The 15,400-nt window shown below is 42.9% G+C and overlaps 1 pseudogene; it reads right to left on the reverse strand.

Annotated features, from left to right (window-relative positions):
- Positions 1-307: 307 nt before the first annotated feature.
- LOC138643360 (polymerase delta-interacting protein 3-like) overlaps positions 308-15,400 on the reverse strand; it is a 31,118-nt pseudogene continuing 16,025 nt past the window's right edge.

Below are 15,400 nucleotides of genomic sequence, written 5' to 3' on the forward strand. Positions count from 1 at the left end.
AAGCAATGTAAACGATTTATTAAGCCTCCCTTGACAGAACTGTAGAACCATAATTCTGCTGTATCACAATACTAGAGCCAAGGGAAAACTGAAATTCATGATGCAATAACGCAACTGGTCCACAACGAAGGTGAACTGTACTATAATGCTGGGAACAGAAAAATTGTCCAATGTTTGATGGCAGACTCCTTCAAACATAAACTACCTGCTGTTGATCATCAGCGCTAAACTAAAACCAAATAGAAAACTGAAGTTTTTTTTTTTTAAGTTTTCTCTGTGCCCATATGAGAATTGTGAATCTCTCTTATTACTGTCTCCAAGTTGTGTTGCTGTCATCAGAGCTTAATCTGAAATGCAGGTGGTTGGTTGGTTGGATGAATGATGATTACCCTGAGGATTTAAAGAGTGATTTTAAGATAGTATCAAGAGCAACTTCAGCTGTAGGATATTAAGCAACACTGAAGGAGGAGGAGGTTGTGATTCTTCTAGATTCACCTTCCTTCTTTGATATGGTGTTACTTAATCTTAGACGTATGGGCTGTTCACACTACTGTTCAAAGGAAGATTGCATTTCATTGGTTGTTCATCAAGGTATATCTGTTGTTGTATTTTTGTAGACACAAACTGCATATTCCTTTCTTACAAACACAACTCTGCAACCAGTTGCGCTTCAAGGCACCGCATGCACAGAAATGCTCCACGCTATCTTCCTCTGTGACTCTTTGATACAAATCAAAAATTGTAATTTTTTGGCCTTCTAAAGGGCTAAAGACAGACTTTTTTTGCAGTGGGCCCTACTGATGATTTGGCCTCCTTTGTGACAAGTGTCCATGACACGTTGGTTAGAGCCTTTGTGTGCAATAAAGGTGTCTCGTGCTGAGTAGACATGGAAGCTGTGTATGCATCATTCTGTACCACTTTAGTAAGAGGTAAAGCATACACAAGAGAGAAAGATTTCCAAGACATTCACGGCCTTTTTTGCACATTGTTTGAAGCTGTAATCTTTATCTTCTTGGTGGGGATGTTGGAAAGTGCAAAGTTGTCATTAATACCACCATTGTCCCTATCTTGTCAATAGGAAATCTGTTGTTTCCCAGGGTCATGGTTAACTACGTTTATTGGCATTCCTTTAACAGTGTTTGTAATATCAGAAAAAATTTTTTTAGAATGTGACATTTGGATATTTTTTCTAAGATGTATGGGTGAAGTTGAAGAACCTTGTGGCACGGGTGTGTTGATAGTTACAGCCGGTGCACTCTAAATGATTTCTAAATTAAGTATCTCACCAGCATCTTGCACTTTACCCTTTACACGGACACCTGCGTCTTTGGCAACCTATTTCTCAAGGGCATATTTTATGCCAAGCTTCAGACACGCATCTCTTACAACGATCCTCTGATGGGCATCAAGCACATTCTGTTAATTGTGGGTTGGTAAACGACTAATCATTGTAGGCTGGATCCTGGATCTCATACCTCCCATAGTCCCCGCTGTTAATAATCATGTTCATTCCCATTCCTGCCATCAGCATGCCCATTTTCCTTATCACTTCATCCAACGACTCATCTGCCATTTTTCTGCAAAATACCTGCACCTTCCCAGCAGCAACTGTGTTGGAAAGCACATTATTGTTTTCAAGGGTGTTTATGATGTTGGTACCCCAAAAAGTTTACACACTATATTGATGTTTCCCTCCCAGGGTTAAATGTTTGTCAAGCAATACACTTAGTGTATGGACATTACAAGTAGAAGAGACCAGCTCCTTTAAAATGGGAAAACATTTTTCAGAGGCCATCCTCCACATTTCTTCCTTGGGTGATAAGAGTGAGTGCAAATTTGGGGCAGGCCTTGTATTCACTTCATGGGCAATCTTTATGTGACTTCAAAAAATTATAATAATGTGAACTTTGCTTTCATGCGGCCATCCATGACATGGACTCAAAGGCTTATTGGGGTGCATGTAACTTTGGGGCAGGTCAGACCTTGTATTCAATGCATAGGCAGCCAGTGTGGCAATACCAAATGAATAATGTGAACTAGGTCAGGGGTGTCAAACTGCATTCCTCAAGGGCTGCAAACAGGTCATGTTTTCAGGATTTCCTTGTACTGCACAGGTGATAATTTAATCACCTAAACACATAATGATTACAGCACCTTGTGCAAAGCTAAGGAAAACTTGAAAACACGCATGGTTTGCAGCCCACGAGGAATGCAGTTTGACACCCCTGAACTAGGTTTTCCTGTGGCCATCCAGTATGTGGGCTCAAAAGCTTATAGGGGTGCATGTAACTTTGGGGCAGAGCAGGCCTTGCATTCAATGTATAGGCAACCTGTATGGCAGTACCAAATGAATAACATGAACTAGGTTTTACTGTGGCCATCAAGTATGTGGGCTCAAAAGCTTATAAGGGTGCATGTAACTTTGGGCCAGGGCAGGCCTTGCGTTCAATGCATAGGCAAACACCATGGAATACCCATTTTCTTATAGTGGGAAAATTTTTTCAGGAGGCCCTCCTGTATGTCTCTTGAAAGGGTTATTGGGGTGTATTCTAATTTTTGGAAGCACAGCCACTCAATGCACAAGCAATATCAGCAAACAAGATCCACTGTTTAATAATGGCCCTTTAACCCCATTCTGACATCCGACGTACTATCCCATTAATGTGGGCTCGGTCATTATGACCATGGACGGGATAGTACTTCAAAGCCGATCAGCCGCACATACAGGTGGTGTGCGGCCAAGCGGGGTCAGGTGTCAGCTGATTCTGACACCTGGAACTAAGTGCCAGGAGTAGTCACGGACCGCTCCCAGCACTTTAACCCCCAAAACACTGTGATCAAAAAAGATTGCAGCATTCCAGTTATATAGAGAAGCAGCGCGCAGTGATGGGGCTCCCCGCGTGCTTCCCTCCTACCCTTAGAACAATGCGAAGTGATCGCGTTGTTCTGAGGTTCTCCCTACTTGCAGACTCCAGATCCCAGATGGCCATGGGGTCCTTATAGGTCCTGTAGAGAGGTGGCTACTCAGTGCCTGCTGACAGCAGGACCTGAGAAGCCTCCTTATCTGCCTGTCAGATCGCTGATCTGACACAGTGCTGTGCAAAGTTTCAGATCAGCGATCTGACTTTATATAGTGATGTCCCACCCTGGGACAATGTAAAAAAGTTTAATTTCCTAAATGAAGAAAAAATATATTCTTTATATAAATACATTTCTTTATGTAAATAAAAAAAAACAATAAAAGTACACATATTTAATATTGTCGCGTCAACCCGACCTATAATGCTATGTGCACGCTTTGCGGATTTTTCTTCACTGTTTTTGCTAAACTGGCAGGTAAACCACATTGTGAATTACCAGCAGATTTACTGCATTTTTTGTGCGGTTTTTGTGCAAATTCCACCTGCGACTTTACACCTGCGGATTCCTATTGAGGAACAGGTGTAAACCGCTGTGAAATCCGCACAAAGAATTGACATGCTGCGGAAAAAACACCGCTGCGTTTCTGTGCGTTTTTTTTCCACAGCATGTGCACTGCGGATTTTGTTTTCCATACGTTTACATGGTACTGTACAACGCATGGAAAACAGCTGGAGATCCGCCTTGTCTAATCCGCAGTGGATCCACAGCAAAACTGCAATGTGTGCACATAGCCTAAAACTGTCCCACTAGTTAACCCTTCAGTGAAGACCGTAAAAAAAAGAGGCAAAAAACAATGCTTTATCATCATACCACCAAAAAAAGTGGAATAACATGCAATCAAAATGGATGGATATAAACATAGTACCGCTGAAAACGTCATCTTGACCCACAAAAAACAGCTCGTAATACAGCATCATCAGCGAAAAAGTAAAAAGTTCTAGCTCTCAGGATAAAGCGATGCAAAAACAATTATTTTTTATATAAAATAGTTTTTATTGTATAAAAGCGCTAAAACATAGAAAAATGATATAAATGAGGTATCACTGTAATCATACTGACTCGAAGAATAAAACTGCCTTATCAATTTTACCACACGCAGAACAGTATAAACGCTCCACCCAAAAGAAATTCATGAATTGCTGGTTTTTGTTCATTCTGCCTCAAAAAATGTCATGTGCCCAAAAATGGTATCAATAAAAACATCAACTTGTCCTACAAAAAACAAGACCTCACATAACTCTGTGGGCCAAAATATGGAAAAATTATAGCTCTCAAAATGTGGTGATGCAAAAACTATTTTTTGCAATAAAAAGCATTTTTTAGCATGTGACAGCTGCCAAGCATAAAAACCAGCTATAAATAGTAAATCAAACCCCCCCTTTATTACCTCCTTAGTTGGGCAAAAGTAATAAAATAAAAAAAATATTTATTTCCATTTTCCTATTAGGGTTAGGGCTAAAGTTAGGGTGATAGTTGGGGCTAACGTTAGGGTTTAGGGTTGGGTCTAAAGATAGGGTACGGGTTGGGGCTAAAGTTAGGGTTAGGGTTGGGGCCAAAGTTAGGGTTAGGGTTTGGATTATGGTTAGGGTTTGAATTACGTTTATGGTTGGGATTAGGGTTAGGGTTGGGATTAGGTTTAGGGGTGTGTCAGGGTTAGGGGTGTGGTTTGGGTTAGAATTAGGGTTAGGGGTGTGTTGGGGTTAGAGGTCTGTTGGGCGTAGGGTTGTGGTTAGGGTTGTGATTAGGGTTACGGGTGTGTGGGTTAAGGGTGTGGTTAGGGTTATAGCTAGGGTTTGGATTAAGGTTATGGGTGTGTTGGGGTTAGGGTTTGAGTTAGAATTGGGGGGGTTTCCACTGCTTAGGCACGTCGGGTGCTTTCCAAGTGCAACATGGCATCCAATCTCAATTCCAGCCAATTCTGCATTGCGAAAGTCAATCGGTGCTCCTTCCCTTCCGAGCTCTGCCGTGTGCCCAAACAGTGGTTTACCTCTACATATGGGGTATCCGTGTACTCAAGACAAATTGGACAACATTTTCTGTCCAATTTCTCCTGTTACCCTTGTGAAAATAAAAATTTGGGGCTAAAAAAATCATTTTTGTGGGGAAAAAATGATTTTTTTTTCACAGCTCTGCATTATAAACTTTAGTGAAATACTTGGGGGTTTAAAGTTCTCACAACACATCTAGATAAGTTCCTTTGGGGGTCTAGTTTCCAAAATTATGTCACTTGCAGGGAGTTTCTACTGTGTAGGCAAATCAGTGGCTCTGCAAACACAACATGACGCCCGCAGACCTTTCCATCAAAGTCTGCATCCCAAAACGTCACTACTTCCTTTCTGAGCCCCAATGTGTGCCCAAACAGTAGTTTTCTCCCATATAAGGGGTATCAGGAAAAATTGCACAACAACTTTTGGGGTCCAATTTCTCCTGTTGGTTTGTTAAAATACAAAATTAGGGGAAAAAATTCATTTTTGAGGAAAAATGTGGATTTTTTACAGTATTTTCACAGCTCTGCATTATAATTTTTAGTGAAACATTTTATGGTTCAAAGTTATCACAACACATCTAGATAAGTTCCGTAGGGGTCTAGTTTCCAATATGGGACACTTGTGGGTGTTTTCCACTGTTTAGGTACATCAAGGGCTCTGCAAATGCAACATGATGCCCGCAGATTATACCATCAAAGTCTGCATTCCAAAACGGCGCTCCTTCCCTTCTGAGCTCTGCCATGCACCCAAACGGTGTTTCTCCCCCACATATGGGTATCAGTGTACTTAGAACAAATTGCACAACAACTTTTGGGGTCCAATTTCTCCAGATACCCTTGGAAAAATAAAAATTAGGGGCAAAAAAATCATTTTTGTGGAAAAAATTACCTTCTTATTTTTACTGCTCTACATTATATTTCTGTGATACAATTGGGGATCAAAATGCTCAGCACACATCTAGATAGGTTCCTTTGGTGGTCGAGCTTCCAAAATGGGGTCACATGTGAGGAGTTTCCATTGTTTGGGCACATCAGGGGCTCTCCAAACATGACATGGCGTCTGATGTCAATTCCAGACAATTCCGTGTTGAAAAACTCAAATGGTGCTCCTTCCCTTCCGATCTCTTCCATGCACCGAAACAGTGGTTTACTTCCACATATGCAGTATCAGCAAACTCAGGACAAATTGCACAACAAATTTTGGGGTCCAATTTCTCCTGTTACCCTTGGGAAAATTAAAAATTGGGGATGAAATTGTAAATTTTGTGAAGCAAATATGATTTTTTATTTTTACAGCTCTTTATTATATACTTCTGTGAAGCACTTGGGGGTTCAAAGTGCTCATTACACATCTAGATAAGTTCCTTCAGGGGTCGTACTTTCCAAAATGGGGTCACTTGTGGGGGGTTTCCATTGTTTAGTCACATCAGAAGCTCTCCAAACGCGACATGGCGTGATATGATCTCAATTCCAGCCAATTTTGCATTGAAAAGTCAAATGGCGCTCCTTCCCTTCCGAGCTCTGCAATGAACCTAAACAGTGGATTATCCCACACATCGGGTATCAGGGTACTCAGAAAGAACTGTACAACAACTTTTGGGGTCCAATTTCTCCTCTTACCATTGGTAAAATAAAGCAAATTGGATCTGAAATAAATTTTTTGTGAAAAAAAGTTAAATGTTCATTTTTTTAAACATTCCAAAAATTCCTGTGAAGAATCTGAAGGGTTAATAAACTCTTTAATGTGGTTTTGCGCAAGTAGAGGGGTGCAGATTTTAGAATGGTGACACTTGTGGGTATTTTCTATCATATAGACCCCTTAAAGTGACTTCAAATGTGATGTGGTCCCTAAAAAAATAGTGTTGTAAAAATGAGAAATTGCTGGTCAAATTTTAACCCTAATAACTTCCTAACAAAAAAAATTGGTTCCAAAATTGTGCTGATGTAAAGTTGATGTGTGAGAAATGTCATGAATTAAGTGTTTTGTGTGACACATCTGTTTGATTTATGGGCATGAAAATTTAAATTTTTAAAATTGTGAAATTTTCAAAATTTTTGCCAAATTTCTGTTTTTCACAAACAAACCCAAGTCATATCAAAGAAATTTTATCACTATCATGAAGCACAATATGTCACAAGAAAACAATGTCAGAATCACCAGGAACCGTTCAAGCTTTCCAGAGTTATTACCTCATAAAATGACAGTGGTCAGTAGGGTTGAGCGACCTTTACTTTTATAGGATCGGGTCGTGTTTCACGAAATCCGACTTTTTCAAAAGTCGGGTCGAGTGAATTCGGCCGATCCTATAAAAAAGTCGGGGTCGGCCGAAACGCAAAACCCAATGCAGTGCATTGGGTTTCCAATGGTTCCCAGGGTCTGAAGGAGCGGAAACTCTCCTTCAGGCCCTGGGATCCATATTTAAGTGTAAAATAAAGAATTAAAATAAAAAATATCGCTATACTTACCCTCTGACGCGCCCTGGTACTAACCGGGGACCTTACTTCCTTCGAATCACCCCTTCCAGGACCTTGCGGTGACGTCGCGGTGACGTCGGGGCTTGTGATTGGTCGCGCGGCCGCCCATGTGACCGCTCGCGCGACCAATCACGAGCCGCGATGTCACCGCGACGTCACCGAAGGTCCTGGAAGGGCTGATTCTTAGGAAGGAAGGCTGCCGGAAAGAAGCAGGGCGCGTCCGAGGGTGAGTATATTCCTATTAGGTATATACTCACCCTCGGACGCGCCCTGCTTCTTTCCGGCAGCCTTCCTTCCTAAGAATCAGCCCTTCCAGGACCTTCGGTGACGTCGCGGTGATGTCGCGGTTTGTGATTGGTCGCGAGAGCGGTCACATGGGCGGCCGCGCGACCAATCACAAGCCGCGACGTCACCGCGATGTCACCGCAAGGTCCTGGAAGGGGTGATTCGAAGGAAGGAAGGTTCCCGGTTAGTACCAGGGCGCGTCAGAGGGTAAGTATAGCGATATTTTTTATTTTAATTCTTTATTTTACACTTAAATCTGAATTCCGATACCAATTCCCGATATAAATATATCGGGAATCGGTATCGGAATTCCGATTCCAGATTCAGAAGATCGCCGACTTCATGGCCGACCCCACACAGGGGTCGGGTCGGGTTTCATGAAACCCAACTTTGCCAAAAGTTGGCGACTTCTGAAAATTGCCGACCCGTTTCGCTCAACCCTAGTGGTCAGCATTGTAAAAATTGGCCTGGTCATTAACCCCTTCATGACCCAACCTATTTTGACCTTAATGACCTAGCCGTTTTTTTGCAATTCTGACCAGTGTCCCTTTATGAGGTAATAACTCAGGAACGCTTCAACGGATCCTAGCGGTTCTGAGATTGTTTTTTCGTGACATATTGGGCTTCAAGTTACTGGTAAATTTAGGTCAATAAATTATGCGTTTATTTGTGATAAAAACGGAAATTTGGCGAAAATTTAGAAAATTTCGCAATTTTCACAATTTGAATTTTTATTCTGTTAAACCAGAGAGTTATGTGACGCAAAATAGTTAATAAATAAAATTTCCCACATGTATACTTTACATCAGCACAATTTTGGACACAAAATTTTTTTTGCTAGGAAGTTATAAGGGTTAAAATTTGACCAGCGATTTCTCATTTTTACAACGAAATTTACAAAACCATTTTTTTTAGGGACCACCTCACATTTTAAGTCAGTTTGAGGGGTCTATATGGCTGAAAATACCCAAAAGTGACACTATTTTAAAAACTGCACCCCTCAAGGTACTCAAAAACACATTCAAGAAGTTTATTAACCCTTCAGGTGCTTCACAGCAGCAGAAGCAACATGGAAGGAAAAAATGAACATTTAACTTTTTAGTCACAAAAATTATCTTTTAACAACAATTTTTTTATTTTCCCAATGGTAAAAGGAGAAGCTGAACCACGAAATTTGTTGTCCAATTTGTCCTGAGTACGCTGATACCTCATATGTGGGGGTAAACCACTGTTTGGGCGCACGGCAGGGCTTGGAAGGGAAGGAGCGCCATTTGACTTTTTGAATGAAAAATTGGCTCCACTCTTTAGCGGACACCATGTCACGTTTGGAGAGCCCCCGTGTGCCTAAAAATTGGAGCACCCCCACAAATGACCCCATTTTGGAAACTAGACACCCCAAGGAACTTATATAGATGCATAGTAAGCACTTTGATCCCCCAGGTGCTTCACAAATTGATCCGTAAAAATGAAAAAGTACTTTTTTTTCACAAAAAAATTCTTTTAGCCTCATTTTTTTCATTTTCACATGGGCAACAGGATAAAATGGATCCTAAAATTTGTTCGGCAATTTCTCCTGAGTACACTGATACCTCACATGTGGGGGTAAACCACTGTTTGGGCACATGGTAAGGCTCGGAAGGGAAGGAGCGCCATTTGACTTTTTGAATGAAAAATTATCTCCATCGTTAGCGGACACCATGTCGCGTTTGGAGAGCCCCTGTGTGCCTAAACATTGGAGCTCCCCCACAAGTGACCCCATTTTGGAAACTAGACCCCCCAAGGAACTTATCTAGATGCCTAGTGAGCACTTTAAACCCTCAGGTGCTTCACAAATTGATCTGTAAAAATGAAAAAGTACTTTTTTTTCACAAAAAATTTCTTTTCGCCTCAATTTTTTCATTTTCACATGGGCAATAGGATAAATTGGATCATAAAATTTGTTGGGCAATTTCTCCGGAGTACGCCGATACCTCATATGTGGGGGTAAACCACTGTTTGGGCACACGGCAGGGCTCGGAAGGGAAGGCGCGCCATTTGACTTTTTGAATGGAAAATTAGTTCCAATTGTTAGCGGACACCATGTCGCGTTTGGAGAGCCCCTGTGTGCCTAAACATTAGAGCTCCCCCACAAGTGACCCCATTTTGGAAACTAGACCCCCCAAGGAACTTATCTAGATGCATATTGAGCACTTTAAACCCCCAGCTGCTTCACAGAAGTTTATAAAGCAGAGCCATGAAAATAAAAAATAACTTTTCTTTCCTCAAAAATGATATTTTAGCCTGGAATTTCCTATTTTGCCAAGGGTATTAGGAAAAATTGGACCCCAAATGTTGTTGTCCAGTTTGTCCTGAGTACGCTGATACCCCATATGTGGGGGTAAACCACTGTTTGGGCGCACGGCAGGGCTCGGAAGGGAAGGCACGCCATTTGGCTTTTTAAATGGGAAATTAGCTCCAATCATTAGCGGACACCATGTCACGTTTGGAGAGCCCTTGTGTGCCTAAACATTGGAGATCCCCCACAAATGACCCCATTTTGGAAACTAGACCCCCAAAGGAACTTATCTAGATGTGTGGTGAGGACTTTGAACCCACAAGTGCTTCACAGAAGTTTATAACGCAGAGCCATGAAAATAAAATTAAAAATTATTTTCTCAAAAATGATATTTTAACCTAAAATTTTTTATTTTCCCAAGGGTAACAGGAGATATTTGACACCAAAAGTTGTTGTCCAGTTTCTCCTGAGTACGGTGATACCCCATATGTGGGGGTAAACTACTGTTTGGGCACATGGCGGGGCTCGGAAGTGAAGTAGTGACGTTTTGAAATGCAGACTTTGATGGAATGCTCTGCGGGCGTCACGTTGCATTTGCAGAGCCCTTGATGTGGCTAAACAGTAGAAACCCCCCACAAGTGACCCCATTTTGGAAACTAGACCCCGAAAGGAACTTATCTAGATGTGTGGTGAGCACTTTGAACCCCCAAGTGCTTCACAGAAGTTTATAACGCAGAGCCGTGAAAATAATAAATATGTTTTATTTCCTCAAAAATAATTATTTAGCCCAGAATTTTTTAATTTTCCCAAGGGTAACAGGAGAAATTTGACCCCAATATTTGTTGTCCAGTTTCTCCTGAGTATGGTGATACCCCATATGTGGGGGTAAACTACTGTTTGGGCACATGCCGGGGCTCGGAAGTGAAGTAGTGACGTTTTGAAATGCAGACTTTGATGGAATGGTCTGCGGGTTTCACGTTGCGTTTGCAGAGCCCCTGGTGTGCCTAAACAGTAGAAACCCCCCACAAGTGACCCCATTTTAGAAACTAGACCCCCCAATGAACTTATCTAGATATGTGGTGAGCACTTTGAACCCCCAAGTGCTTCACAGACGTTTACAACGCAGAGCCGTGAAAATAAAAAATCATTTTTCTTTCCTCAAAAATGATGTTTTAGCAAAAATTTTTTATTTTCACAAGGGTAACAGGAGAAATTGGACCCCAATAATTGTTGTGCAGTTTGTCCTGAGTATGCTGGTACCCCATATGTGGGGGTAAACCACTGTTTGGGCACACCTCGGGGCTTGGAAGTGAGGGAGCACCATTTGACTTTTTGAATACAAGATTGGCTGGAATCAATGGTGGCGCCATGTTGCGTTTGGAGACCCCTGATGTGCCTAAACAGTGGAAACCCCTCAATTCTAACTCCAACACTAACCCCCCCACACCCCTAACCCTAATCCCAACTGCAGCCATAACCCTAATCACAACCCTAACCGCAACACACCCCTAACCACAACCCTAACCCCAACACACCCCTAACCCTAACCACAACCCTAATTCCAACCCTAACCATAAGGCTATGTGCCCACGTTGCGGATTCGTGTGAGATTTTTCAGCATCATTTTTGAAAAATCCGCGGGTAAAAGGCACTGCATTTTACCTGCGGATTTACCGTGGATTTCCAGTGTTTTTTGTGCGGATTTCACCTGCGAATTCCTATTGAGGAACAGGTGTAAAACGCTGCGGAATCCGCACAAAGAATTGACATGCTGCTGAAAATACAACGCAGCGTTTCCGCATGGTATTTTCCGCACCATGGGCACAGCGGATTTGGTTTTCCATAGGTATACTTGGTACTGTAAGCCTGATGGAACACTGCTGTGGATCCGCAGCCAAATCCGCACCGTGTGCACATGGCCTAATTCTAAAGGTATGTGCACACGCTGTGGAAAACGCTCCGGATCCGCAGCAGTTTCCCTTGAGTTTACAGTTCAATGTAAACCTATGGAAAACAAAAATCGCTGTACACATGCTGCAGAAAAACTGCACAGAAACGCAGCGGTTTACATTCCGCAGCATGTCACTTCTTTCTGCGGATTCCACAGCGGTTTTACAACTGCTCCAATAGAAAATCGCAGTTGTAAAACTGCAGTGAAATGCGCAGAAAAACCGCGGTAAATCTGCCATAAATCCGCAGTGGTTTAGCACTGCGGATTTATCAAATCCGCAGCGGAAAAATCCGCAGAGGACCAGAATACGTGTGCACATACCGAAACCCTAACCCTAACACTACCCCTAACCCTACCCCTAACCCTACCCCTAACCTTACCCCTAACCCTACCCCTAACCCTACCCCTACCCCTAACCCTACCCCTAACCCTACCCCTAACCCTAACCCTTGTTCTTACCCCAACCTTAGTGGAAGAAAAAAAAAAATCTTTATTTTATTATTGTCCCTACCTATGGGGGTGAAAAAGGGGGGGGGTCATTCAGTATTTTTTTATTTGGTCACTGCGATAGGTTTTATCACAGTGATCAAAATGCACTTGAAACGAATCTGCCGGCCGGCAGATTCGGCGGGCGCACTGTGCATGCGCCCGCCATTTTGGAAGATGGCGGCGCCCAGGAAAGAAGACGGACGGACCACGGGAGGCTCGGTAAGTATGATGGGGTGGGGGGGAGCACGGGGGGGATCGGAGCATGGGGGGGTAAATCGGAGCACGGGGGGTGGATCGGAGCACGGGGGGTGCATTGGAGCATCGGGGGGTGGATCGGACTGCAGGGGGGGTGGATCGGACTGCAGGGGGGGTGGATAGGAGTGCAGGGGGGTGGTTGGAGCACGGGGGTGGGACTGGAGCACGGGGGTGAGCGGACAAGAGCACGGGGGGGGAGCGGACAGGAGGACGGAGGGGAGCGGAGCATTGTAAAGGCCAGATCAGAGGGCTGGGGGGGCGATCGGTGGGGTGGGGGCACATCAATGTTTCCAGCCATGGCCGATGATATTGCAGCATCGGCCATGGCTGGATTGTAATATTTCACCAGTTATCATAGGTGAAATATTACAAATCGCTCTGATTGGCAGTTTCACTTTCAACAGCCAATCAGAGCGATCGTAGCCACGGGGGGGTGAAGCCACCCCCCCTGGGCTAAACTACCACTCCCCCTGTCCCTGCAGATCGGGTGAAATGGGAGTTAACCCTTTCACCGGATCTGCAGGGACGCGATCATTCTGTGACACAGCATATGCGTCACAGGTCGGATTGGCACCGACTTTCATGATACATACGCTGTGTCACAGGTCGGGAAGGGGTTAAAGGGAACCTGTCATTCCCAAAATTGATGGTGAGGTAAGCTCACCATCATCAGGGGCTTATCTGCAGCATTTTGTAATGCTGTAGATAAGCTGCCAATGTTACCTGAAAGAGGAGAAAAAAAGGTTAGATTATACTCACCCAGGGGCGGTCCTGCTCCTATGGGTGTCTCAGGTCCGGAACAGTGCCTCCCATCTTCATTCCATGACGTCCTCTTCTGGTCTTCATGCCGCAGCTCCGGCGCAGGCGTACTTTGTCTGCCCTGTTGAGGGCAGAGCAAAGTACTGCAGTGCGCAGGCGCTGGAAAGGTCAGAGAGGCCTGGCGCCTGCGCACTGTAGTACTTTGCTCTGCCCTCAATAGGGCAGACAAAGTACGCCTGCGCCTCAGCCGCGACGTGTAGACCAGAAGAGGACGTCATGGAATGAAGATAGGAGGCGCCAGAGCTGACCTGAGACACCCATTTGACTGGACTGCAGCGGGACCGCCCCTGGGTGAGTATAATCTATTCTCTTTTTCTCCTCTTTCAGGTTACATTGGGGGCTTATCTACAGCATTACAGAATGCTGTAGATAAGCCCCTGATGACGGTGAGCTTACCTCACCATCAATTTTGGGGGTGACAGGTTCCCTTTAACATGCAAACCAACCATGGGGGTTAAGAATATTAATGCCGCCTGATGCCCATATAAAAGTAGGATTTGTGACTTTTAGAGTCCCGTCTTCATAAATGAAACAAGATGTTTCTGATGAGGTTTCACACACCACATGGCCAGCTGAGGTTGGTAAATGTTACAATGACATTACCCATCAAATGCATTTGTATTGGTTGAAAGCAATAGTAAAGTTGAAAAACACATCAAAGACGCTACATGTGAACATAGCCCAAGTGGTGGAGGTACTTTTTTTGGTGGGGGGCTTTATTTTGCCATAAATACAAATTAGCACCGTGGAAAAGATGTTCCTTAACATATTTCCCAGGAAAATCCATTTTGGTTTCGTTTGTGTATGTTTTCGTGTGCACATGTAAAAGTGGCATCAAACTCTGACAACATTCGTCACAGCTGTGACCTAGGCATCAAAAATGCTCTCAAGGGTCTTCCCCATGATGTACTTGTGTCATTTTATCACTTTTCTTATCGATTTCTGACATTTTTAGACCCTAAAAGAACTCCCGGGGGATCGCAGCAAAAATGCTCAGGTTTCCCATAGACTTACATTGGGCTCGCTGTTCGGGTCGAGTACACAAGTATTCCTATTTGCTCGACCTGAGCAACGAGCACCCGAGCATCTTAGTGCTCATCTATCACTACTAATAACTTCTTGGATATATGTGCGATTAGCAAGCATTGCACACTTGTCAGAATCTAAAAAGTACACTTGACGTCTGGAGACCTGCTTGCCTCTTGATGACAGGAGTAGTAGTGTCCCTTTAATTAGAGCACTTAATCTGAAAAATATATTTTAGACATGTAATGTCTATTGATATTTGTTCAAATATATGATCTATTTATGGTTGCCCATTAAAATATTATTGCCTTAAGCAATTATAGATCAAATGGTCAGATATTTATCTGCATTTGAATGCTGTGCTATTCATTATATGCAGGTTTACGTTATAATATTATTATTGATGCTATTACTGTTCTATTACATATTTTTGCTTTTACTGGGAGAACAATATATTGAGGTACACGTTGCCTCTTCCCTATCAGGAATCTATTGATAATTTTTGGATTATTATCCATCTTTAACTCAATATTATTTCTCTCTTAGCAGACCTCTTTTCACTTATATAGAATGTTTTATTGATTAATTGATTATTTAATATATTTTATATCATATTATAATAATGGTTGTATCTAAAGAATAATATTCTGAACTAAGCAGTACTGGAATCTTACATCTTATCTTACAGCCGGAGTACAGGGAGAAGCTGTAATTCGCTTATGAAAGAAATGACAGCTGGGTAACCGGAGGAAACCATCTGTCATCACCCACAGTCCACTACCTCTCCTCTCACTTAGGATTTTGTAAATGGAGTGATGAGTGATGTGAGAGCTTTGCAAAATAAGGAAAAAACATCTTTTTAAAATAAAAAATCATGCATTACAAGAAATAAAGTTTTTTTCCATCTTGGAGAGGA

The sequence above is a fragment of the Ranitomeya imitator genome, chromosome 6 (assembly GCF_032444005.1).
Source record: "Ranitomeya imitator isolate aRanImi1 chromosome 6, aRanImi1.pri, whole genome shotgun sequence".
In the NCBI taxonomy this organism is placed as follows: Eukaryota; Metazoa; Chordata; class Amphibia; order Anura; family Dendrobatidae; genus Ranitomeya; species Ranitomeya imitator.